Below are 25,253 nucleotides of genomic sequence, written 5' to 3'. Positions count from 1 at the left end.
GAGAAAGAAGGAACTAAAAACTGTATTGACTTTCACTTGGAGCACCAGCCTGACCTTATTCAATCCAACAGGAATTCTGTTCTGATTTAAACAATGCCTGAATTGAATATTTATAAAGTTTTATTTTATTGAAGATTACTTGTGAAAACTACTGCAAAAATTTGTTTGGGGATAAAAATTGAGTAAAAGTTTACCTATTTTGCTGTATACCCTCTCTTCCTTCAGCATAAGGAACATAATTGTAACCTACTATTTCAATTAATTTAAATTATATTATATTTAAAATTGCACACCATATTTTACAGCTCTTTCAGTCATGCTGGACAGAATGACAACCCCAGAAGTTTCCATTGTGCCACAGAGATGTGATGTGTTCTCCTTGGGACTGGAGGGGAGACAGTGCCTCAAGACACTTCCAGAGGGGAATTTTATGGCACAAGTGTTCTGAAACAATAGCCCAGAAACAGGTAGCTACAGCACTGCAAACAGCATCACTGCTTAAGAAGTAGGGCAGCTTAAAGGAGGAGAGAGAGTTCTATTCAAAGTCAGAGAGAAAAAAACAACCTCTTGGTTTCCATCCAAATGCAAACAGAAAGCCAAGTCGCAGCTGAAGAACTGGTTCCTGCCAGCTCCACCTGAGGAACAGGGCATTTTGCACAGTAGTAGTTACAGCCTCCAGATGGCTTTGAGGTACAGCCCCTAAGCAGTTTAGTTTGACCTGAAAAGCCCAGGGCATGGGAGAAGTTTCCCATCCCTGATCACAGACATGCGCTTGGGGAATTCCTCTGAGCACTGATTCCTCTAGAGTAAAACAAAGCAGAGCACCCTCACTAGGTTCAGGTCCTTTCAGTTGTACCTCACTACATCATGGTGAGTTTTCCTTTTTATTTCAATCATCCTATACTTCAGACAGCTCATTCCTGACTTGTGCTAGCAATGACCAGTCTCCACTTTCATTCTCCCCCACTGAGACCCTTCCTATCCCACACAGGAATGAAACAACAGCACCCCAGCTGGTATCTATAGGGTAGCAGGCAGATACAGGGCCACATTCTCAACCGATGCAAATTATCCTAACTTCATTTACTCCAGTGGAGTTCCTGGTGTTTTCTATCAGATAACGATGTGGACTTTAGCATTAATCATGTGCAGAGAAAAAACCCACCATTTCAAGCTTCATTATGAAACAAGTGCTACATTAGCACTGAGCATGGAAAATCTCAGAATTTCCCTTTAATGATCTTGAAGATTATGTGCAGCAGGAAAGAAGAAGTGGAAAATCTGTCATAAATATCATTGAATATTTTTAATAGCTGAAAGCTAGGCTTTCTTTAACACTCTTTCCCTAAAAATATCACCAAAATCTAGAGACTATTCATTAATTAGAAGCAAGGGGATTGGTTTGTCATTAAACTATGTCTGTGAGACAGCACACAATGGAAAGACAAAGTCCTCAGGCTCAGAGACAGCATAAGCAAGAAAAAAAAGTAGATAGGCAAGCATAGCTATTTTAAAATATATTATATGTAAGTATGGAAACAACTAAAAAAATCTCAGGATGCACTTATTAAATATTGTCTGTTGTAGCCTGCTCTTTTCTTAGCCTTGGCAACTCTTTTAGTCACCACACATCATCTGATGGGGCCAGGAAATACCTGTGATGGGGACTTGCTTCCAGCATCTCTAGTGACAGCTGCAGACAGCCTACAGGAGTGGAGGCTGCAGTGGACTCCCCCTGCTCCCTGGTCTTGTGTAGTAGGTGCACAGAACACCATAATTCTAAGCAGGCATCAGAGGCTGTTGCTTGAACTGACTGTTACTTTAACTTTACAATGAAAGAAAATGTTCCTCAAGTCAACCTTTTCCAAGTCCTGGTCTGTGCTCAGGCACTACCCCTGAGCTGTCTGCTGCAGCTCCCATGAACCCTCCACACCTGAGGTTGTATTAGGCTTGAAGAAACCCTCTAACACCATCCATCCTGACCTCAGAACAAGAGGAAGAGTCCTAGTTCCTATCAAAGCAGCCATGGAAATGGAAGATGTTACAGCTTTGTGCACTGTCTCAGCAGGTTCTTATGAGTCTAAGGCATAGCAACACAAAACCTTGACAAGTGTCCATGTAATAAGAATAATGTTTGACAGGAGGACATAAAGAACTAGTCAAGAAGGTTGTAGCTCTGATAGAGTTTCTACAAGGAGATGAACTTGCTTTCTTTGATGGTTGTGTGAAGTAAAACCATCTTCTCTCTTTCACAGGAACTGGAATTCTATTAATTACATGTCATTTGCTAAAAAGAAAGAAACAAAAGGTGTTGTTGAATATTGTCTTCTATGGGAAAGGAAATAAGGCAGCATGTAGTGCTGCATTTCACTGAAGTTTTTAACAGAATAAATACCCCACAAGACTTCACTTGAAGAAAGAAACTGTCAAGTACTACAACCTTTATAAAAATTATCAAGTTACTTTGAATGTATTTGGGTGATGGTTACAAGAATTTTTTGCTTGGCTAAATTTTATCACACTCCCTAATCATGCTGCCAAACATAATTCCATTTGCTGCTGTCTACCAAAAATCTTAGTGTCTCTGTTTCCACAAAACTATACCCACCTTGTATCCTTATCCCACAAGAATCTTCAAGTCAAACCAGCCCTGTATTTCTTTCTTTCCCTTATAGCCTTTTAATGACAAGTTTACCCTCTCTTTTGAGTCAAACTTTTGCCAAACAAAAAAAAAAAAACAAAAACCAAACAGCAACAAAAGCTTTGGGAGAAAGAAAGGAATGAATATGCAAACTACTACACAATTACAAATAGACAAATAAGAAGAATAACAATAGAATTGTAATTGAAACATTACCATTTAGTTTTTGGACTGATTTCATGGTCTCCTTCTCCAGTCTTTCATTTAGAGTTGGAGGGAGCAACAGAAAACCCTTGGTCTCAGCTGCTAAGCCAGCAAGGCCTTAGACTTACAAAGGAAGTCAGTTCTACCTGTGCATGGCCTGTGAGCTCCCATGTATGTGTTTACTGAAGAATGGCTCCCACACAGCCATTACATTTCATTTTTTAATACTAAAACCTCAGATCCTGCAAAACTGTTTTACCCACTTATCAAATAACGTGCCAAGTTGAAAAAACTATCTTCAGTAATCTGCTAATCAGTCTTTCCTACTAAGGTCTATTCTATTGTCTGCATTTGAGATAATGATTATTAAAATTGCACAATTCATCCCACAGGGTGTTTTTCAAATTATACAGAGCACAATAGAATGCATTTTCTTGCTGTTGAAATTCCGCCTTCTTCAGGGTGGAAACACAGGAGATATGGATGAGTGGAACATAACACTGTGCAGCAAAGAGGGGAGGAGAAACCCACGCCAAATATAGCAGGGCAATCCTTTAATCCTATAGAAAAATGAGAATGTTCTTGGATTTTTGCAGCCTAATTTGATATCACCAGCCACTCTGCACAAAATCTACCCCATCTGTGTGTAACCCACAGGTGGCCAGACCTGTGCAAAGAGATCAGGCTGTGTAAGGATGTGTAAGCATGCAGGTTCCTGAGCCTCACACAAACACTTTGATTTGTGTGCAGGGCAGGATGGGCTATCTTATAGGAAGAGAACAAGCACATGCTTGCATGTGTAGGTCCAGAAGACAATCCAAACAATCTAAATTATAGAATACAGCCCCAGAGAGGTGAAAGGCACCATCAGCCTGGCTGGGTGCTGACCAGGGATCCCAAAATGTCTGTTCTCTGGAAAGAAATGAACAACACAAGGTTTCACAGTAGTTCGGTTTTATAATAACTTTGTTTCCATTTATTAAATTATAATTATTTAGAATGGCAAAAATTCACAGACAGTAAGTTTGAACAAAGCTTTGGAAAGTAATCTCTAAGGAGCAAAACTTCTGTTGGGTTTGGTGAGAGAAAAGGCCCAGACCAAGGGTGTTTTCAAACAGTTTTAACGCTTTACCTCAAGAAACTTCCAGATCCAGAATCAAACAGAAAATCTTTTTTAAAAACCTACCCTAAGCTACGTGTTCATTTGTAATTGGATAGGCAGGATATTTAACTCACATTTCCATGCTGTTTTCAGACCAGAAGAGAGCCTTCTATGCTTCTTCCAAAAACCAAACCCAGAAGTTTCTGTGGTGGGGCAGGCACAGAGGCTGAGCAAGGCCATGCTCTGCAGCTTCAGTGGTAGCTCAGCATCCCCTTCCCTCCCATCCAGAACTTCTCTGGCCTGGCAAGATCAGACTTTTTAAAAGAAATGGAAAAATGCAGCTTATCGTGTCAATATCCCTCCTTCTTTAAGATATACTGTACAGGTCATAACTTATCCTTTTTAATAAAAAAGAAATAAATTTACCTTCTGAGTGTCATTTCTGACCACTACTGCCCCTTTTCTAAAGCCACGGGGCTTCACAGTAGACAGCCTGATGGAATTCCAGTTCACAGCTTAATTTTCCTCCTGATAAAAGAGACAAAAAGTTCCTTTCAGTAAAAATAAAATGTAATATGGTTGGCAAATTTGATATATTACAACCTCCGACCTCAGCTTAATTGTTCACAAAGGGCTAACGGTACCACTGGCAAGTAAATGACTTCTACAGAGTGTTGCAACTCTGATAGCTGAAGAGAAGGGGAGCAGCAGTCTGACAGATAATCAAAATTTTTAATGTGAACCATAGTGAGAGAGGTTATTCAGAGCACAGCCAGACTGTAGGAGCCTTCTGCAGCTGCCATAGTAGCTCCTTAGGATGAGAAATGCTTAAACATCATCCTCACTCAACTTTGTTAAGTGTTGCTGCTGTTAGCCACCAGCCAATGGAGTCTGACACTTTACAGCAGCAGACAGCAACGATCTGGGATCACAGACAGAAACATGCTACTTAAATTTCTCTGGGGCCAGAGCTGCCCCAGTTCTGTGGTCCTCAAGAGCTTTTCTCAGAGTTTGACAAGGAACCAAGAGAAAGAGTATGAAGGCAAAAAGAAAAGAGTGATGCAAACACACCCACCACTGGCCCATGGAGGTTGACCTTTTAAAGGCTACTCCAGAGAGCAGGATTTTAGAGAGACAGCCAGCTTTCTGACAGCTCACACAGGTTTGCAAAGGGCCATAGGGGGTAAGGCAAAGGCTGGGTGGAAGAGAGCAAGGAGGAAGAAGTGATATTTGTCCTGGTTGTTTTGATTTGAGAAGCTAGGAAAAGACCAGATTTGTCCCAGATTCTCCTCACCATGTGGTGTCCTGATGAAATCCACAGACACCTAGAGCTGGTGAGCAGAGAATGAGCCCATGGAGTTGAAGGGACCATGTCACCAAAGAGGTCCTTACTTACTGAGAGCACACAATACAAAATACTCAGTGGCTGGGAAGAGAGCATGACCCATAAGCTGGTTTACCTTGTTGTCTTTATTATATTAGATAAAAGCAGGAAAATCACATGGAAATCCCCACAGCTGATTTGGTTGCTAAAGGAGAGATGGGTCAGGGGCCTACACGGGTGAGCAAATGCTCACCTGCACAGTCTAAAGCATTCTAGCTGCTCCAGGATATTGAAAAGCCAGCAGCAACAAAAAGCATTTCTGGCTAACACTTTGCAGAAATATAACATCATAAATGAGTATGCTGAATAAAAATACAATACAGTGTGCAAGCATGTCTATAAAGAGAGGGCACTTGCCAAAGTGCTGCCTGTACGCATACATTTACACCTTACCAGGCACAGGTCATTAGCAGATGTACTTATACAGAGAATGCTGAATGCAGTTTCCTCCTTCCCCTCCTGATTCAGTGTGGGGTCAACAACATCAAACAGCTCCCACAGAGAGCACTTGCAGCCCCCATGAGACCACCAACAATTGCATTTGTCCTGGCAACTGCTGCTCCCCCTCAGGGCATGCTCCCAGTGAGTGATGCACTCCCAGCCCCTGGCGAGCTGAGCCTGCAGCACAAAGGAGCCCAAGCTGTGTCCTACCAGGAAAAGGAATTATAAACCTGCCAGCTAAGAGCATAAATGCTTGATACCTCCTCCCCAAAACATGGAGGACAACAGCTGCCTCTGTGCCACCCTGCACGGCTCTCCCCAAGCCATGTAAGGGTCTGTCCCACCCCTGTGGGATCACCCCTGTGAACACACCCCAGGAGCTGCAGCACCACCCCACCACTCCAACTCTGCCACAACCACTGACAATCGTGCTGGCTTCCTGACAGGCAAAAAGGATGGTGAAAACTATAGCTGACTTCTTGTTGGAGAAAGGCAGCTGAGCAACCCACACGTGCAAACCAAAGGGAAAGAACATTTCCAGATCAGCGGGTGTCTGCAGCTCAACAGGCAAAATCTCCAGCCTATTTCTAAATTAGGGATGTTGATATATCCAGCAGCAGCCACTAGTCATGTTAGCTGTCTCAGTGTCACTGGAAAGCAACTACCAAAGCCTTTAGAAGTTCATATTTCAATTTTAAAGCTGAGGCTATTTTAGCTAATGTCCCCAAGGCAATTGTCTGGTCAAATGTCAGAGTTTATACTGCTAAAGGAAATCACTGTGTTTATGAGATCTCTGCAGTTTGGGAACCACATTAAACCCCATTTGAGTTTCTCAGATTATACTGTGTTGTGGATATCTTTTTTTCCCCGTGTTTGGAACATATCTCAATCTCCTTGTATTCCTATGAGCCATTGAAAATATCTCCCTCTGTCATGTTAAAATATGAGCTTCATCACTGTAGGATTTTTCTCCATTAATTCACTTATTAAAAAAGAAAAAATCTTTCAATTGATGTTGTTTCTGTATGCTTCTGAGTCTGATATCCTGCAAATTAGTAATTAATATACTTTTTCATTAGCAAAACATAGCTCGAATTTTGGTGTTTCATGACCAGTGCCAAGTTTCAAACTTTAATTTAACCCTTAGAAGCCCAAGATTCCCCTTCCTTTTTTTCTCTCTGGGCTTCTTGGGTTTTTGCCCTCCTCACTGCATTCCTGCCAGCAGGGATTGGCTGTTTTGCTTTGGCACAGGCACAGTGCAGGTGTTTCTTGTGGCTGCAGAGGAGCTCTCAGCTGCCTTCCACGAGTTTCACCCTGCCCATGTTCATGAGCTGGTTGCACCTCAGAGATTCCCTGGACATGTAATTTGGTCTCAGGTATTTGGAACCGTACATATCCACTCAAGTAATGTGGCTTGAAAGCATTTCTTGATTTGCAGACTTTAAAACCCCATACTTTCTCCACCACTACACTAAAGTGCTTGTTCCTCTGCCAGGCCTGAGTTGTTAAAACTCCGCTTTTTTTCCTAGCAGTGGGCTTGTTCTCAGATTTTTAATGTCTCCTCTAGTTTGTGGTTTATATGTGTCTGAATGTCATGACACCTACAAGCTAGCACTAAATTCTATGTACAGTTAATCCCACTGAGTTTGTCAAAGAGCTTGAGATGCCCAAAGAAACTATGGAAATGTGGGGTTTTTTAAGTTTGGTCTTCACAGAAGACTTGGCCAGAGAAGCTGGACTGCCACACTACGTGGAAGCACTGATGATGGATGTAAATGTGAACATTCCTATTCCAAGGAGCTTTCTTCCCAAAGCTTTTAACTTACATGCCTTACACTTAATTTGGTTAATATTAAATGCCACTCCTAGAGCAGCCTGTATTGGAGACCATCCTTCACAAAACCCAACATAAATAACACAGTATCTGATGAAAAGCTACACCTTTAAACACAGAAGAGGTGAATTCACTTTTCTATTTCTGTGCAAACAGTGGTTCCTTTCCTCCATGCCCCAGTCCCCTGTGTGTGGTTATGTGACCACAGTGGCACAGGGCTGCAGCACCCAGCACCTGCCCACACACAGGAGCTCCCATGTCTGAAACAGGACAGTGTAAAAGGAGCATTTTAGTAGTGAGAGAGAGGGGGCAATAATGTTCACAGTATAGTTTTTCTTCCTATAGTCAAGGCTGGGTTTTTTTTCTGCTTTGTTCTCCTCATATTTCTGCTAGATCCTCCCCATTTTTGAAAAGCAACAGGTACCAGATGCTGAGAAGATAGCACTGAGCTAAGCCTGGAAGCTAATTTTTCTGATTATCTTTCATATAATGAGCATCTGTAGTTTTTAGATTTATTTATCTAAGTACCTCCATTTCCTTTGGTATTTTTTTTCTTCATATTATTGGCTGACACCCAAGTAGGCAAAGTATTCCAGTGCCATCCCATTTCTAGCTTCAAATAAAAATTTAAAAAAATAAAAAAAGAAAGAAACAGTGTAAGGTTGATCACACATTTGTTATTAAGTCAAAGCCGGATTCAAGTGTTTGTGTGAGGTAGAATTATCTCATTCTTTTTGTCTGTGTCTTTCTGTGATCTACCAGTCAAGTATGTGATTGGATTTCAGCTCAACAAAACCTTAAATTACACACCTATTGTGCCTGAGCTAAGCCTAGTTTCACAGCACTGGAGAAGGCTCCTCACTGCTCTTTTGGCACTGTTCGATCTGGCTTCTGCTATCATCCGCAGGTTGATGAATGAGTAATAGGATTAGAAAGTCTCATCTCTGAAATGCTGTAATTGTCACATTTGGTGAATTGACAAAGGCCTGGGTGATGGAGAGGTGCTCCATAATGTAAAGTCATACGTTCAACCTGCACTCACTGGCCAAGGCTAAGGGAATGGGAGGAATAAAAAGAATCCCTTCAACTCCCCATTTGTCCAAAATACACAGATATCTCGCCCTCTAAATTAGCCTTTTATGCATGAGTTTGTTGGAAGGCAGAGTGCTCTGCCTCTTAGAGACTCTTATCTCTCTGGAAGGAAGATGATATACTTGTTGATTCTTTGGTTAGTGCAGGAGATTAAAAAGTCTAGGAGGGCTAGAGCAGGGGGGCAGATTTTCTTGTCTTCCCCAGCAATCTTCAATTCAAAACACCAGGGGAGAGATCTTTCCCCAGACAAGAAGAAAAGAGCAGCTCAAGCCACGACTCAACAGCAGAGGATCTGAACCTCTGTATTCCTATGGACTGAGTTCCCATCCACCTTCTTGGGCTCAGTAACACACTGGTTCTGACAGAAATTCCACTCTTCTCTCTGTAGGCCCACCTATATCAGCCAGGATGCATCTGCAAATGGACAGTCTTCAGTGGCTCCTATTCCAAGTCTCTTCTAAAAGGGTAGATTTCCAAAAAAGTTTACAAGCCAGACTTGGGTAGATGTGTTACTAAGGTACAATGGGGACTTACCTGCCTAAATAGCTATGTGAACATAGTATTGAACAGTACAGCAGAAAACAATCAGAGATTTTTATAAGTAAACAGACTTTACTTATACTTTCTCCTGTTTACTGCTTCAGCTTCAACTGCTTACAAGCAATGGCAAAAACCCTGTTTTTAAATAGAAGAATGGAGAATTTAAAAAAAAATATAAAGGAGTAGTTCTCTATTCCAAAGTACCATGAGCACTGCCTTCTCCTGAGAAATGGCTTCATGCCATGCATACAAATTAAGACAGAACTTTATTCCTGTACACCCTTTATTAAAAGAGAATTTCAGAAGCCAACATCACTTCTGCTGAAAGAATGTGTCCCCAAATGCTCTACAGATGCAGCATGTGAGGTCAACATTCACCATCCCCTTTGTCAGTGTGAGTTTCACTTTAATTACAAGTGCATGTTTTGCACATTGTAAAACTACCCCTGGCTCTGACCACCATAAGAAAAAGAACATTTAGCTCAGGAAACAGTAGCTGACCCTGTCTGCTCTTTTTCTTCCTTGGCATCAGCTAAGACTATTAACACCTTATGTGTGTTGCCTGTGTGTCCCACATATGTGTGCTCTGCATCCATTTCATGCAGTACCTGTCGTAAGTGCATGCTAAAAGCTGCCTACTGGGAATTCTCTGCTTTGTTTGACTCGTCTTCTTGCTGTCTTGCTTAGCTATTGAATTCATCTGCTTGACAGAGAAACCTTTCTATGTACTAAAAGCTTTGTCCTTGGAAAGCTGTGACATTAGACTTAAACACATAGAGGCCTTTTTCACCTCCCAGTTCACTTCCTAATTATTCATTCCCAACAGAGGAAATCAGGAGAAACCTCGGCAGCCAATGTAAACATTTTGTAGTGGAAGGCAATTTTTTTTCTCCCCAAGAGCACAGTGGGGCCATGATAGTTGAGCTCCTTACTGAGAAATTGCTCTGGCTTTTGTACAACAGAAAAATGGCAAATAAGACATTTTTTTAGTGGGAAAGAACTAAAACAGAGCAAAACAGACCATTTGATGTTGACTATTTTGCTCTGAGAGTCTTTTGCCAAATAATTTCAGAGAAAAGGTCCAAGTCTCCAGTGCATGTTCCATTTACAATTTTCATTTTCTTCCACCCCAGATCAGAGCAGCTTTCCTATATGCCTGACTAGTACCTCGTAACACAGGATAAGATCACCCAGTAGCTGTTGCTTTAGAGGTTTTCCACCTAGTGTGGCGGCTGCTCTAAAGAATCCCTTTCCACTAGACCCGTGTGTCCCTGCGGGAGCACCTTCCCCCTTTTCACACACTCAAACTGAGACGGTCGCCTTTCAGAGCACTTCGTTATTAATGGAAGTAGGTGCCCTGTGCAAATAATTTGCAGAACCAGGGCTACAGCCAATATTTTTCCAGTCTCACTGTAACCTTAACTGCAACACACAATATTGGCCGGCTCCCAGGAACCGTCAGTGGGAAGCGCATACAGCAACAGGCCACCCACTTACTGTTTTCTTAGAGAAAGTTTGCCAGGAGTGATATGCAGCTTGCACCACCTTCCTGAAACGTTTCCACACTCCCTGAGCTTGCGCAGGTCCGCTCCTACCAGCACGTCCCATTTCAAACTGCCCTGCTCCACCTCCTTCCACGCAGCCCAATCTTCTCCTCCAATTGCTTCCTTTTTCCTCGTCACCTTTTCCTGGCTCCGTGCCTCTCTTCGTGCTGTTCCGAACGCCTGGGACAACCTCTGATTAATGTTCAGCAGACAGCCTCCTCCACAGATCAGACCACACCCAGCATGCTCTGGTTCTCTTACGAGCATCATCCTGTCTCGTGCCTTCCACCTTCCCAAAGAGGAGGCTCTGGCTGGCCTGACAGTGACAGCACCCTTTGCTTCTTCAGAGCTACAGAACAGCTTGTGAGTGTGCCACTCCACGGGTACCACCAGTGACTGCATGTGAGCAGTCAATGGGGCAGTTCTACACAAAATTAGCTATTGCCATCTATAAAGCAAAGGGAAATACAGCATCCAGAGTACAAAGAAAAGTGCAAACCCAGAGCTGCACTGTGCTTCAAGTTTTTGTGTAGCTTTTAACAACTATTTGTCTGAGAACTAGTGCCATGATACCATTTTTTCTTCTCCAATTACCCCAGGAGTCACTAATAAGTGGAAATATCCTCATGGCTCTGTAGTTAAGGAATTAATAACACACTGGCAAATAAGTCACTTTTGTGATCTGTTGCTGTGGGGTTTTTTTCTCTCAGCCTTTTTTTTTTTTTCATTTTAATTTATTGGTAAGTTACTCAATTAGCTTGCCTTGGTGCATTATGCCATATATCTGTCACAGTATTTTGTAAAATCTAGGAATCATTATCATTGATAATGGAACATCTAAAATAAACTAAGAACTGAAGAACAGTTTATTTTAGTAATTGAAAATGGGAAAATAAAGTATAATTTTTAGCTGTCTTAGATGGCCTTATACATTTATTTGACTGTTTGGGGCAAAATTTAACTTTACTGGCTTGAGAATGCTAAAATGGGAAACACTTGAGTGACTTCTCACTGTATTAAATTCACTTTTCTCAAGACCAGCAATATTCCCACCATTACACTGTTTCTGTATTAAAATCTAATTCTGAAAGTTTGACAAAGTACACATTTAACACAGGTCAGCAGTATATTGACAGGATGTTAATTTTAAATTGTGTCAGCATTTCCTGTCTTGAGTGTTAATGTCAATTAGCACCTTGCTGCATAACCTCCAAGTCCTCCCTTATTACCGGAAAGTGGCAAAGCAAAAGCAAAAGCACCTCTATTCAAAACACCACTCACTATCAGCCAAACAAAGAGCTGTCATAACAAAACCAGTGAGGTGAAAGTGCCTAAGCTGCTATGGATTTGAGGTTAGAAGCCTTAGTCTTTTTCCTTATTCCTGATATTAAAAGTATAAGTGTGTCAACTTGGAGTGAAAGGCTAATTACTTTTAGGCTCTTTGAAAAGTGTGTTACCATTCAAAATCTCTAAGCCTGACATAAAGCCCTTGGCTTTAGATTGCACAGTGAACAGCTCACTGTAGGTCATCCATTAGTATCCTTAACACACTCTGAAATGTGAAGTCTTATTCTGGGAAATGGGAGCATTTCTGCACACCTGATTTTTTTTGGCATTTCATACGTGATGTGGAAAGCACAAGTTCCAGTCTCCAGCATCTCAGTGACACCTCACTCCCAGGTGCCCAGTGAATAAGCCTGGTGACTTTGTACATGTGTTTTTAAACCACTGTATTCGGACACATTTATAAATGGTACAAAATTCTTGGCCTACTCTATCATTTGTCAGCAGCTCACAATATAAATGTGTATAAGAAAGTCTAGATGTATACACATCTAGGCCTGGTACCCTTTTTTGCCTTTATCTGCTCTGTTAAATTCAACAGTGTAGGGATAGAGGGTGAAAGAATCTGACTTAAAACCAAGCAAAAGCTCCTCCATAACATCGCCAACCTCAAAGCTTGTCTCTCCCAGAATATTGATGTGTTCTCAGAACCACAAGACAAATCTCAGAACATTTAGCTTAAATGCTGAAGAAAACTATCTGGTATAATAGACGTTTGTGAAAAATGAATTTAAATGGAAAATAGAAAGTTTTACAGTCTTTTCCATCAGCTCCAATCCCAGATCTTGTTGCCTATTAGGACAAAAAAAGAAAAAGACAAGGATTTTAATCAACAATTTAAATTAAGCCTAGTGCTGTTGAAGTCAATTAGCGTTCACACTTTGAACAACAGCTGTTTACTTTTAAATTTCACCTTGGTCTGGTCACTTTTGCAATTTTTAATTATATCTAGCCAGTCCTTACAAAGAAATATTTTGGAAAGCACATTACCATTCATCTTGAGCAGAAAATAGGAATGAGAAAGAAGCATCTTCCAAAATTATAAGGGATTAAAATACATTATTTCTATGCAAGTCAAAAGCTCAATGGGCATTAGCATTAGCACTCTGCAGTGAGCTACACACTACTGCATCAAAAAAAAGCTGTCATTTCATACTGAATTGTGCGTGGCTTTTCCCTGAGGTGGAGTGGGGCTTACTGTGGGTGTGATTATACCCTCTGTGCCCCAGGTGAGCATAGTCAGTGCTGGCAGTGAAATCGTACCAGCACTTACTCCTGTAGCTCAGGCACAGTGTGTGGAAACCAGTTGTTCAAAGTATAAAATGCATTTCCATACTGGCCCTCAGCAAGCACCGTGTTGCTTTGGTTCCTACCTTTGTTCCCCTGAGCAGCAGCTCAAGGTGTGGCCGGCATCACGCAGTAAATCTCTTGCTCTTGAGATCTGCTGTAGAGATGACACAGGCATTATGCACAGACATTGCACTGGGTGCCTATGCCCTGCCAGATTCTAAACAAATTGGCCAAACAAATTAATGCCACACACCCTAAATTGGCTGAACAAATTAATGCAACACGCCCTTTGCACAAGGGTGCCTTTGAAGGCCAAAGACCATGCGTGTTACCGCGAGATGCATTCTACTGAATAGGGTGTTTCAAACAAATCTGTTTTGAGAAAAGAGAAACAGTGTATTGTAGTTTCAAGTTGGAGCAGGGCTTTCACACAAGAGCTTTTCCGACACCAACACTCTGTGTTGACATTTAATTACTAAACTCTTAAAACAAATAATTTGTATGAGCAAATACTCCTCAATCATTTCATAATAATGCAACTAGTGTTTCTTGGCAGTTAGAACAAAACCAGAAGCATGTTGAAATCACACACACAATGCCTTGTTCTGACATGGGAAGAGGTGCCAGATAGAGCAGTGTGAACCCTCCAGGCTGTGGGAGCTGATGGGATTCAGGAACTGAGTGCTGCAGTTTTGTTCCCAGGGGCTGGCAGCAAATCAGTCCCAGCAGGTTCACTTGGAGGTTGGAGTTTACTGAATTTCATTCTCCAAACAACCCTCCCTCTTGCTGCTGAAGGTCCTTTCTTCCACCAAGCCCCAAACCTCCCAGCAGAGGATTAAGGGAGTGTGCATTCTTGAGGCTTGTTGGGCAAGAGAGGTTGCTGGAAAGGCAAGAGCCTGGCAGAGGAGCAGTAGATATGTGCTTTTTATTGCTCTCTGTGTGCCATGTACCCTAATCAATGGAACATTTCCTTCCACCTACCTTTCAGTGTGATCTATTGCAGCATTTACACATCTCTGCTACCAAGCAGCTAAGCTCAAAACCCATTCTAGCCAACATGTAAAACCCACACCTTCAGTTTCTCATCTCCTCTGTCAAAAGGTCTGACTCAGTACAGCAGAAAATACTGGTATGGTGCTGATCTTCTTTAAGTCCTTATTTTTCTCATGTTGCTCTCATGTTCCCATCAAGCTCTTCAGGGCAATGTCTAAGACTTGTCAAGAGATTTTTCATAAAGCAGCACTATTGCTCTCCTAATACATGGCTCCTCATTCAAGACTTGCTTACCTATGTAGTCCCCTCTGTATCTGGGACTTTAATGAAGAGTGATGTTAAAAACACATTAAAAGAAACAAATAACTTTCTGATGAGATTTAAAACATCTGCAATAAAACAGCTTTGCAAACAGGAATCGCAGCTTTGGCTTACTGTGTTTCTCCAGGTCCAAGCCTCATTAATATGTTACTATACAGCGTCTGCTAGCTAAAAGATCTCTGCAACATAAGTGGTGTTGTTTGGTGTTTTGGGTTTGGTTTTTTGTAAGGTTTTTTTTGTTTGTTTGTTTTTTGGGTTTTTTTAAGAGTCAGAAGTACCCACATTTAATGTGAAATAGCTTTTGGTTCCAGTTGTGATGCTGAGATCAACAGGGCCCCTCCTTTCTCATTTTCCTTCCCTCTTTGCACTTCCACCTGCCTACTCCAAGTCTCCCCTTTACTCACTTCTATACTCTAATCTCCTTACAACTTTCTCTCCTTCACACAGTAATCCTGCCACTCCCCAGGCATCTTCTTTCATGTGCATATCCACTGACACATCCCCCCTCCATCATTGTAGTGTACCCCTCCCTCCTGTTTCTATGTATGTCCTGCTGCTCTTAAGTAAAATTAGTGAATTAGAGTGGAAACTTGAGAGACAACCCATTTATACAACCAGTTGAAGCAGCAGACTCTTTTCAGTGGTGCAGGACCTGGCCTGATTTAATGTCCAGACTTTAGAAGGCTTCTTTGTGGACACTTCACCTAAACAGCCTTCTTGGCCAATAATGCCTCAATAATATTCCAAGTTTGCTTTAGTGGTCTCGGGTTCACTGTGCCTCCAGTCAGTGGACCTCTTAAACACTAAGATTGTGCCAGCATCTTGCCCTCCTCTCTAATTAGAAGCCACCTATTGTGTTCCATTTTTCTCTCTGAAATTGCCGCCGCAGCTTGCTATCAGCTCAGTATCGTGCCATTAGTCAGAAGGGCAAGTGTGTGGTGTCCTTGACATGTCAGCTAGAAATGTCTGGCCCCCTTTCTCTCTAGGGAGCCAGCCTATAAGCTCTGTAATGCATTTAACCTCTATCACCTCAGGGAGTAAGAGTCTCCACCAGCAGTTTGCTGCTGCCCCACCCCTAAGCTAACTCATTTACCTTTTTTCTCCTTACAGTGTTGAATAAATTACACTCCACCCTTTAAAAGTTATTATGGTTAGTATATGACTTGCTAAAGAGTTGTCTATAATTCCTGTAACTCTAAATTATAGCTTTAATCTCATAACACAGAACATTAATAAACATGGAAAGGTGCTTTGAATTAATAGCCTAACTTGTATTCACATATTTAGACACACTCGTATTTGTATACTTCTCTTAATATATTACAACATATAGGCCAGATTCTGATCTCCATGTCAAAGGAGAAGGAAAAAAATGAGAAAGATAAAAAACAAGACAGAGAATTAACATTGTAGGCCATCAAAAGAAGTATAATGCTTTGTTAAAATTACTAATTTCTATTGCAAAACACTGAACAGCTGGCTTTCACAATGCATCCACAAGCAAGAATTTGATCTGAGTTTCTGTTTAGTTTTCATTTGGACAGGCTGATCTTTAAAGACAAGTGTATTCTTTCTGCAGTCCTCAGAGGTTTATTAAATTTGATAAAGGCCATATCCCTTGGTTGTTGATAGTTGGTTCAATAATGAATCCAGCTGCTTAAATGTGAATGTTTAAGGGAAGACCAATTCTTCAGGCAAAAGCAGAAGATGTGCAAGGGACAGTGCTTCACAAATACTTGGGAATCCCTTGTAAAATTCATTCCCAATTTTATACTTAGTAACTTTTCATGTATTTCTTGTGTATTTGTTTTGCCAAATATTCAAAGTGCAAGAATGTTCACCCTAGCATGAAAAATTATGAGGACCCATGGAAAACACATTCCAAGATTGCAAACCCAAGAACTCACAACTAGAAAATGTTATTATTCTTGACAGGGAATTTCTCCATATAAACCAAAAAATATGAAGTGCCATGAGATTTTCCCTAATTGAGTTATGCCTGAGAGAAATGACAGTTGTAGCCATTTGGAAACCACAAGTTTGAAAACGAATGTGTTTAAAAGCAAAACAAAACACCAGATTAAAAAGGCAGGCCAATAATCTTGAAATTTGCTGAATTATTCACAGCATCAAATAATTTTCATAAATGCAATAAGGAATGCAAAGGCCTGTGGTTCTGGACAATGGAAACCACAGTGCTGTCACAAGCCAGGCCACATCTCCTTTATTAAAGCCAACCCTGAAGTCTCAACTGTGTGTCCATGGTAGTGCCCATGTGCATGAACCTCTTTGCAGCACTAAACCCTCATTTCAAAGGTTTGGAGACAAGCAGATCAACTTCTTACTGAGCAGCACTCCACACATTTCTCAAAGGCATCACCACCTGGGGAAATAACTTTATTTCTTACTATGACCAAAGAGAGAAATATTTCTGGATCCACCCATGCAAAGACCTGGAGTTTTTTGGGGTTTTTTTGTTTTGGTGTTTTTTGGTGGAGGGAGAAGTAATATTTCATTATTTTCACTGCATCATCTTGGATTTTGTTGGTTTAGCTCTGTTAAAATGTTTCAAGCCCTGTAGCTAAGTGATCTTCAAATAAAGCATTTTAACAAAGGGAGTCTCTGTTAGGCGTCACAGTAGTGGCAAAAAGCCTGAAACACTAACGCTTCAGAGTCAGAAGACACACAGAAAAGAGTTGCAGCTTTAATTTTGGGGAAGTTTGTAACTAAATTATTCATTTTACTGTGTATGTATAGACAGGAGGGCTCATAGTTATGACTTTTTATGCTGTTACTGGCAACACTAATGTAAATTTTAAACTAAACGTGGTACTATTTATTAATTAAATCAACTCCACCCAATTCACACAATAGCATGTACTAACTGCTACCTGACTTGGAAAGATCAGTAAATTAATAAACTACATTTGAAAGGAAAAAGAGGTGACGTGCTCTGAAAACATTATTGACAGTCCTAGGATAAAGATCTGCATCAGATCTTACTTTAAAGCATTTGGCCTCAGGAGGGAGGGTTTAGTAGTTGAAACTCATCCTATTCCATCAGATAGATTAGTCTAGGGCACAGGAGTCTTTTACAGGCGCTGTGAGAGGATATTAGCTACAGCCTGCTCCTGGGAAATGGCCACAAGGAGCTGGGAGCACCTGTGTTCACACACATGGCCAGTTACAGAGATCTTGGAACATCCTGTGGCCACACATTTGCTGTCTCACTGCAGACCACGGTCACCGAGGTAATGAATCGATTCTTCCAAATGCAGACTACAAAGGTGAGAGTGGAAATCTGCTCCAGCCCAAGGGAAGCTTTATCAGCCCACAGGCAAGGCCAGACCACTTCCACAAGAATAAAGGGATGAACTAGAAATTTGGAAATAGTGGTAAAAAACTCATCAGCGTAAAAAGTGAATGCTTTCAGGGACAAATAACAATAATAACTTTGCAGAGAAGAGTGAACATCTCAGCTGACAGTGACCTGGGCATATTTATCATTCACAGGATGGCAATCAAGCTTGCTGATGTGGACATAAAAAGCAAAACAAAATCCTACAATATGAGTCAAGGCACATCAGCCCTGAAAAAATGGGCCAGGTCTCTATACCAAATGGCCTAGGAGAATTGGGTATGGATCTCCCCACCTAGGGCATCAGAATAAAGGCAAATTCAAGCTGAAACAGGAGTAGAAAAAAGGAAAGTAGGAAGTTCAGGTGCATAAAGAACATATTCTATGACAGGAGACTAAAAGCCCACAACTGAGCTAGGAAAAGAAGGCTGCCAACTAATTGGTCAATATGTACTGAATGTTGTATGCAAACACACATAGAGCATTTATAGACACATTATATTATATATATATATATATATATATGTTATATATATAGCCACATTTATTCCACACATATAAAGCAATTATCTTTCCTGTCAAGGAAAAAAGGGGAATAAATGACCTGGGGTTGGCAAAGCTGAGAATGATCATTTCCCAGAACAGCCGAGAGGAAAGGCACAGGGCATATAATCACAGTATTTGGAAAAAGAATAGTGGATGTTCAAAGTTGGATGAAGCAAATTGTTACCAAATCTGTGCAGTCCACCAGGAATTACAAGAACTCTGTAACCAGTTGGGAAAATCTGGTGCACTAATGTAGAAGAAAATAGAGCTTGTAGGCCTGGCTTGGAAAGGGGCATCAGGGCAGGTAGGACAACTGGTGAATGCAAGATTTTTCCTTCTCCCAAGCTGGTCGGTTCAGTTCCATAACCCTCAAAACAACAGCACCAAGATGTTCAGCAATGATATCCTTTTAGGGTGTCAGAACTAAAGATATGATATATTCCAATTTTAATGTCCTTACTGAGGCAATATTCAGACAAATATTCTGATTTTCAGTTTTCATTTAAAAATAAAATAAAAGCAATGTCTCAAATACTGAAATGGCCAGTAAATGAAGCCTACTTCCCCAATTTTATTTTTCTAACTGCTATGAAGTGCTATTAAGTTGGTTTACAACAGTGGGCAAAAGAGATGTTCTGTTTAATAAGGAAATACCTAATAATTGGTCATAAGGCAAATGACATTAACCAGTGGGTCATTTGGCTCTAAATGAACATTACCCAGAGGATTTTAACTGCATCAGCCTCTGCTCTTCAAGAAGTTTTCATTTCAGGAGTGAATCAGTGCTAAAATATTACACTAAGAATGGAAGAACACACTGGGTGTAAATTTGGAGGCCAGTCAGCTACCAGAAAAACCTTTGTTTTTCTATGCATCACTTTGGGAAGACTCAGGACATCCTGGTTCAACTTCCCTGCTATGCTCTGGAACATTCCTTGGACACTGTGGGCAAAGGAGAGCTGAAGCTCAGAAGATTAAATCCCTACAGCCACAACTGAGGGTAGAGAATGGCAACTGTGCAGACTGAGAGCAAGGCAGAAGATAATAATTGAGAAAATGAGAGGTCTGCATGTGGAATTACTTAGCTAGTAATGGCCAGAGTCCAGTGGAAATAAAGATCCAACAAAACTTTATTTTGAAAACAAAATATATTTTTTAAAACCTACTAAAAATGAGTTATTTCAGTTTTGAGAAAAGATAATTTCAAACACAGAAAAATGTGCCTAGCACATCTATCAATGGAGTTTGCATTGGTAGAAGTCTGCTGTTAACTGCCTCCAGAGGTTCTGAACAATTCACTATATTTAAACAAGATCTGGATACTTTAAAACATCTGTAGGTAAATGAAATATTTCTCTGGTAGTGGCTCTGATTCAGATCTCAGCTCCTTCAAAACCCTGTTCTCAATCTATCTTATTTCTCTACTAGCTGCACAGATAATTTAGGCTTAAATAACAGTATATTAAGGAAATAATAAGAAAGAAAAGCAAAGTATGACTATTTTAAGCTCACGTATCTCTTAAAGAGTTTCAGCTTTGTTAGAAAATGCCACTGAAAAGCAGAAAGAAACAGTATTTCTGTGTTGTATGACAGTCATCTAAATTCTTCCCTGCCAGCTCTGTTCAGCTTGTACAGTATAAGCCACAACTGTTTAATTATCATGTGTTCTGCCAAAGGTGCAGCCAAGGCTGTTTATAAGGAAACTGAGACAGTAAGCCAAATTTCATTTGCAGATCAGACACGCCTGCTAACAAGCAAAGCCAAGTTTTAGGTACAGATGAGATCAGTAGTTCTGTCCTCCAGGGAGGGCGGCTGCACCTCAAAAATTAATGAGTAATTTTTCAAATTGATGTGAGGTAAACTAGTTATTTTCACAATTAAGTGCTTTACCAAGCATTTAGGGAATGGTAGTTTCTCATTGGACAACCATTTCTGAGGTCCAACTGGAGAAGATACAATGCAAACGCAAGGTTATATCAAATCTGTGTAACCACTGTGTGAATACCACTGGCACAACATCTCTTTGCAGGGCAGGGAGAGGACATTCCATATTATAAAGGAACTGGAATCAAAACTGAGTAGTTTTCCTGACCATAGTAAATTATTTTGCTTGCTTGCTATAAAGCCGACCTTTAAATTACAAATTGTCCTAATAATTATTAGTTATTTTCCTTCTAAGTCCTGCACTGGTTTTTAATAATAATCAATACTTCCCTGTTCCACTGATGAGGAAATGATGAGTCAACACACGAGACTGGCCTTGCTATTAACCACAGAGTGAGCACCTATGTTCTAGTCCACTTCTCCTAGCCCACCTTCAAGACAGCTTCTTCTTTCCCTTCTCTCTCTGATGGGGCCATCCTGCCAAACTTCCCTAAACTTTCCTGAAAAGTCTTCCAGGAAATCATAGTCAGGATGACTATGGCTTTTCTTGTGATAATAAGATATGGAATAATACACAGACTTGACAAACTGAACTCACAGCATTCTATTTGGGTTTAGGTAAGGTTTTATTCCTCAGCCAGCCTTATTGTGTTCTACCAGATAATCAGTGCTTAAATACTGGCTGATCCTGTAATCCTAATGTAAAGTTCCCTTTAAGGCCAGAGGTAACTTTGCCTGCAAAAGAACTGCACTTTTGCTCACAGATAGACATTTTTAATAGATTCCTATCAGTTTTCCAAACTCATCACAAGGCAGCCTCTTAAAGCATTAACTTCTTACAGCCACTTGTGAGCAGCTCTGTACATGGCGACCCACATCATGCCTCTTACTCATATCCAAGGCAGACACACAGAGTGTCCTGCTGCATTTCCTGCAATCACAGGTGGAACAGTGTGTCCATACTGGAAACCTGTGGAAGCAAATCTACCCCTGCAACAGTGTAAATACCAGCTCTGTTTGTGCTTCCTGTGCTGTTTATAAAAGGAAAATTGTTGTTGTGTTTTGTTTGGATTTTATTTTGGGGGTTTTGTTCATCCATATAGCAAAGAAAACACAAAGTTTAAACTGACCTGGTTTGGAGTAGACTCAAAGTTTCAAGTTAAAAAAACCAAACCAACAGACAGAAAACAAATACAGCCCTGGCAACAGAAATGAAAGCCCAGCTATCCCTGTTACGCTGAAGACATCCACTTTTATTACATTACATATGATACAAGTCCTAGCTGTCAAAATCCTCAGGAGCACCTAAACAGATAATAAACAATCAGTAAAAGACTTATGGCTACATGTTTTTCATAGTATTGAAAATCACCTGGGAACCATATTTTAATGGAAAATACAGCTTGATGGAGACAAGCTTCATAGATTTATGAAGAAGGTGCAGCACAAATCAAGTGGAGGGTTTAACTTTCCAAAATGATATGGAAGTGCTAGAAAATAGCACCAAAAAAAAAAAAAAAAAGGAAAGAAGGAAGAAAGGACGAAGAAGGGCAAGCAAAGGGGAAGGAAAGAAGTGCCCCTCTAATGATTTATGCTGTAGAGAAGGAATATGCCTACTAGTGATCCTGTTACCTTTACTGCTCTTTGTGATTGTTATTCTTCCCCTAAGAGAGGCGGTCATGTTACACACTGACAGAAAGTTACACCTCTTCAATGTGATTTGTCCACTTAAAACAACATTTATCATGTTGCCAGTTTATAAATCATTTAGGCCAACTAGATTAAGGCTATAGGAAGCCAGCACCCCTAACTGATCCTCATGCCAGATAATTCAGAGACCTGCATTTGTTTACGCTGAACCTTATCAGCCAAAATAGTAGAGTCCAGTGCCAGCTGAACTCTGGTTCCTTCATCTGAGTGAGAACACGGGGTGAGGTGCAGTTTTAACACATGGAGAGATAGGCTCCTGCTTTGAATGAAAATGTACCTACATCAGCCCACACCATGCCAGTGTCCTGGAAGGCTTCATTAGCATGGACAGCTCTTCCTCTACGCTTCAGAGGAGCAGAGTCTCTCCACAGAAACAGGAGACAAGCTGAAGAGGTTGAAGGTTAGCTCACATATTTTATCTATTTTGTACACGAGCATGTGGAAAATGACCATTTTTAACCTATGAAAATATGTTGTCCCTTTGTTGGATACAAGACACAACCCCCACTGTGTTTTTTGTTTTGTGTTGAGCATCGATTCCAGTAAACTGAAATAGCCAAACTTGAAATTGGCCTTTTGTCCTATTAAAACTCTTTGGACACTAAAGAGGCTGAAATACCAGCCTGGACATACGATCCAGCCTGCAGCACTGGCTACAGTTACCAGCTCACAGACACCTTCTCAGACCTGCATGCAACACAACAGCTCCTACACTGAATGCAGCTCCCAGCTAAAAGTGGGATTTTAATTTCTCTTTGAATAAAGTCTCCAAGTCCACACTTCTTATGGCCCTAGGAGATTAAAAAAAAAAAAAATTAAAAAAAATTTAAAAGCTAAACATTAAAAAAGGATGAGCTTTGGATCCAGAGGATTTCAAACTAATTGAAAAGGAATTAATAACTTAAGTTTGATGATATTTACGTATGAGATGTAAATATGTCTGGTGCAAGGAAAGAGGAACTACAGGGAAAATCTTTGTCCTAGAGGTGATTTTTTTAAATCCACAAGGAAAGCTAGTCTGTGAAAAATAACAGCCAGCCAAAATTCTTCTGTGGGATCTGGAGGGATGAAGCTCTTCAGTGCTTTGTGATTGTTGTGTATAAAACAGCAAACCATTAGGCAAGCAAATTATTTTTAATCCAAAGTACAGGAACACTATCACCCTATTCACTTGAGATGATCCAGGATGCAGACTTAGCACACCATACTCTTCTCCACCCAGGATAACAGGCCTCACTTCTGGTTTTAATGAGAAGCACACGGACCAAGGGATCAGATTAAGACATAAAATAGGTCTTTTCATGAAGCTGATGCATAGCTGCCTTTGACACATTGTTCTGAAATAAAAAGTAAGCTATGCCTTGCCACAATTACCTTCACAACTAGGGACTGTTATTTTCAATCATCATGACTGCTCTTCTTTCTGTACCTAATTGATTTGCACCACACCACTGGTTTGTTCTCTTTTCTCCCTTTGGCATCTTCCAAATTCCAGGTGTGGGATTCAATCCTATGCTCTTCTTGACAACACCTAAAATTCCCAGCACTTACTGATAACATGCACTTTGCCAAGGAGTTTTTCAAAGATATGGTGATTGTTTCCCAAGGAAATGGCTACACAAAGATACTTGTCTGCCTCTGACAGCCTGTCCTGGAGAGGGACTAATATCATAACACCAGGAAAGGTTAAAAAAGAACCTGGAAATACACAGCTGATTTTTCCAAACCAGCTTTAGGAGCAAACAGCTCATGATACCCTGAGTCTGTTTTTCAGAAGTATTCAGTATAATGCCTTTATGTATCTTAAAGAATATTGGCTATTGACATGGGGATTTGGATATTTTTTCTTAAGCTGAAATGAGAGCAATCTTTAAAAATTAACAGAGTAGTAATGAATGAAGAAAGACAACTCACTTCTCTGAAGAGTGAATGAAACCCAGACAGCTTCATAAGAAAAGTTCCCTCCAGTGAGAATGACATTGAAGAGTGGTGGTCTGAGCCCTCTAACACCCTAAAAGCTCAGCAAAGGTGTCTGCATCACCACAGAGAGAGAAGTGATCAGTCATCCAAAGACACCTGCATAAAGTGTCCAATGTTTTAACACTTTCCATAGATCCTGTTAAAGGCAAACTGGATTTTAGGACAGATGGATGCCTGGTCACTGTATATTTCTGGTGATGGACTGTTAAGAAAGCTTCTGGCAGAATGAATTCAAACAGACAGGTGAGGACCTGATCTGACATGAATGGAAACCCATTCATGGGTTCTAGGGGTGAATGTACATCTGATACAGGAAAGGAGATACTGAGACGAGGGTAGGGACTCAAGTGCAGTTCCTTTCCAATAATGACCCTGAGCACCCACATGCCAGACAACAACAGGAGCCACTAAACACCAATTCCTCCAAAATCCAGTCTGGAAACATGAAATATGCAGGTTTCCAGATTAAGGACCTTTGTCTTCAATTATTATTTGATTTTTCAGGCTATGATCCACTATATTTGTACAGGCCATACAAATACCAGAAGACAAGAATAAGGCTGTACTCAGTATTTGATAAAATTGCCTCAGACAGTGGGAGAAGCCATGTCTAGGAAGACTTTCCAGGTATATGTAATAAAAAACACAAACAAACAACCAAAATCCTGCTAAACAAGGTTGTGGTGTTTAAGCAACTAATTAAGGGATGCACAGCTCCTATTTAATTCTGTAGAAAACAGCTTGTAGGATTTTTACAACGTAGGAAAAAAACCCTGCAGTTCTAATAAATTTTACATCAAATGCATAACTTCTAAATTTAGAAGTATCTGAACTTAACCTCTAATTTCAACCTGAATTGAAAAACCTCTTGAGCACTGAAGATTTAATGGCACTTTTGACCAGAGCTAGAGCACACAGTAGTTTCCACAATGGGAACTTCATTCTCCCTACTGAACTGCCTCATTGCTCTGCCACAGCACAAGATATTTCCTCTCTTTCCATACCCAGAACATTGCACAGAGCCAGTGTCTCTGACCCAGTGTGC

General features: G+C 40.6%; 1 long non-coding RNA gene across 1 annotated transcript in view; it reads right to left on the bottom strand.

Annotated features, from left to right (window-relative positions):
- LOC111934591 (uncharacterized) overlaps positions 1–25,253 on the bottom strand; it is a 129,194-nt gene that overhangs the window by 78,248 nt on the left and 25,693 nt on the right. Inside the window, exon 4 of the long non-coding RNA XR_015275243.1 lies at positions 4,374–4,475. This is a non-coding gene — a long non-coding RNA (uncharacterized LOC111934591). The remainder of the gene's footprint in view (positions 1–4,373; positions 4,476–25,253) is intronic.

The sequence above is a fragment of the Cyanistes caeruleus genome, chromosome 12 (genome assembly GCF_971803275.1).
Source record: "Cyanistes caeruleus chromosome 12, bCyaCae1.hap1.1, whole genome shotgun sequence".
NCBI lineage: Eukaryota > Metazoa > Chordata > Aves > Passeriformes > Paridae > Cyanistes > Cyanistes caeruleus.
Note: the sequence above shows the minus strand (reverse complement) of the source record. Positions and strands in the feature narration are given on the sequence as shown.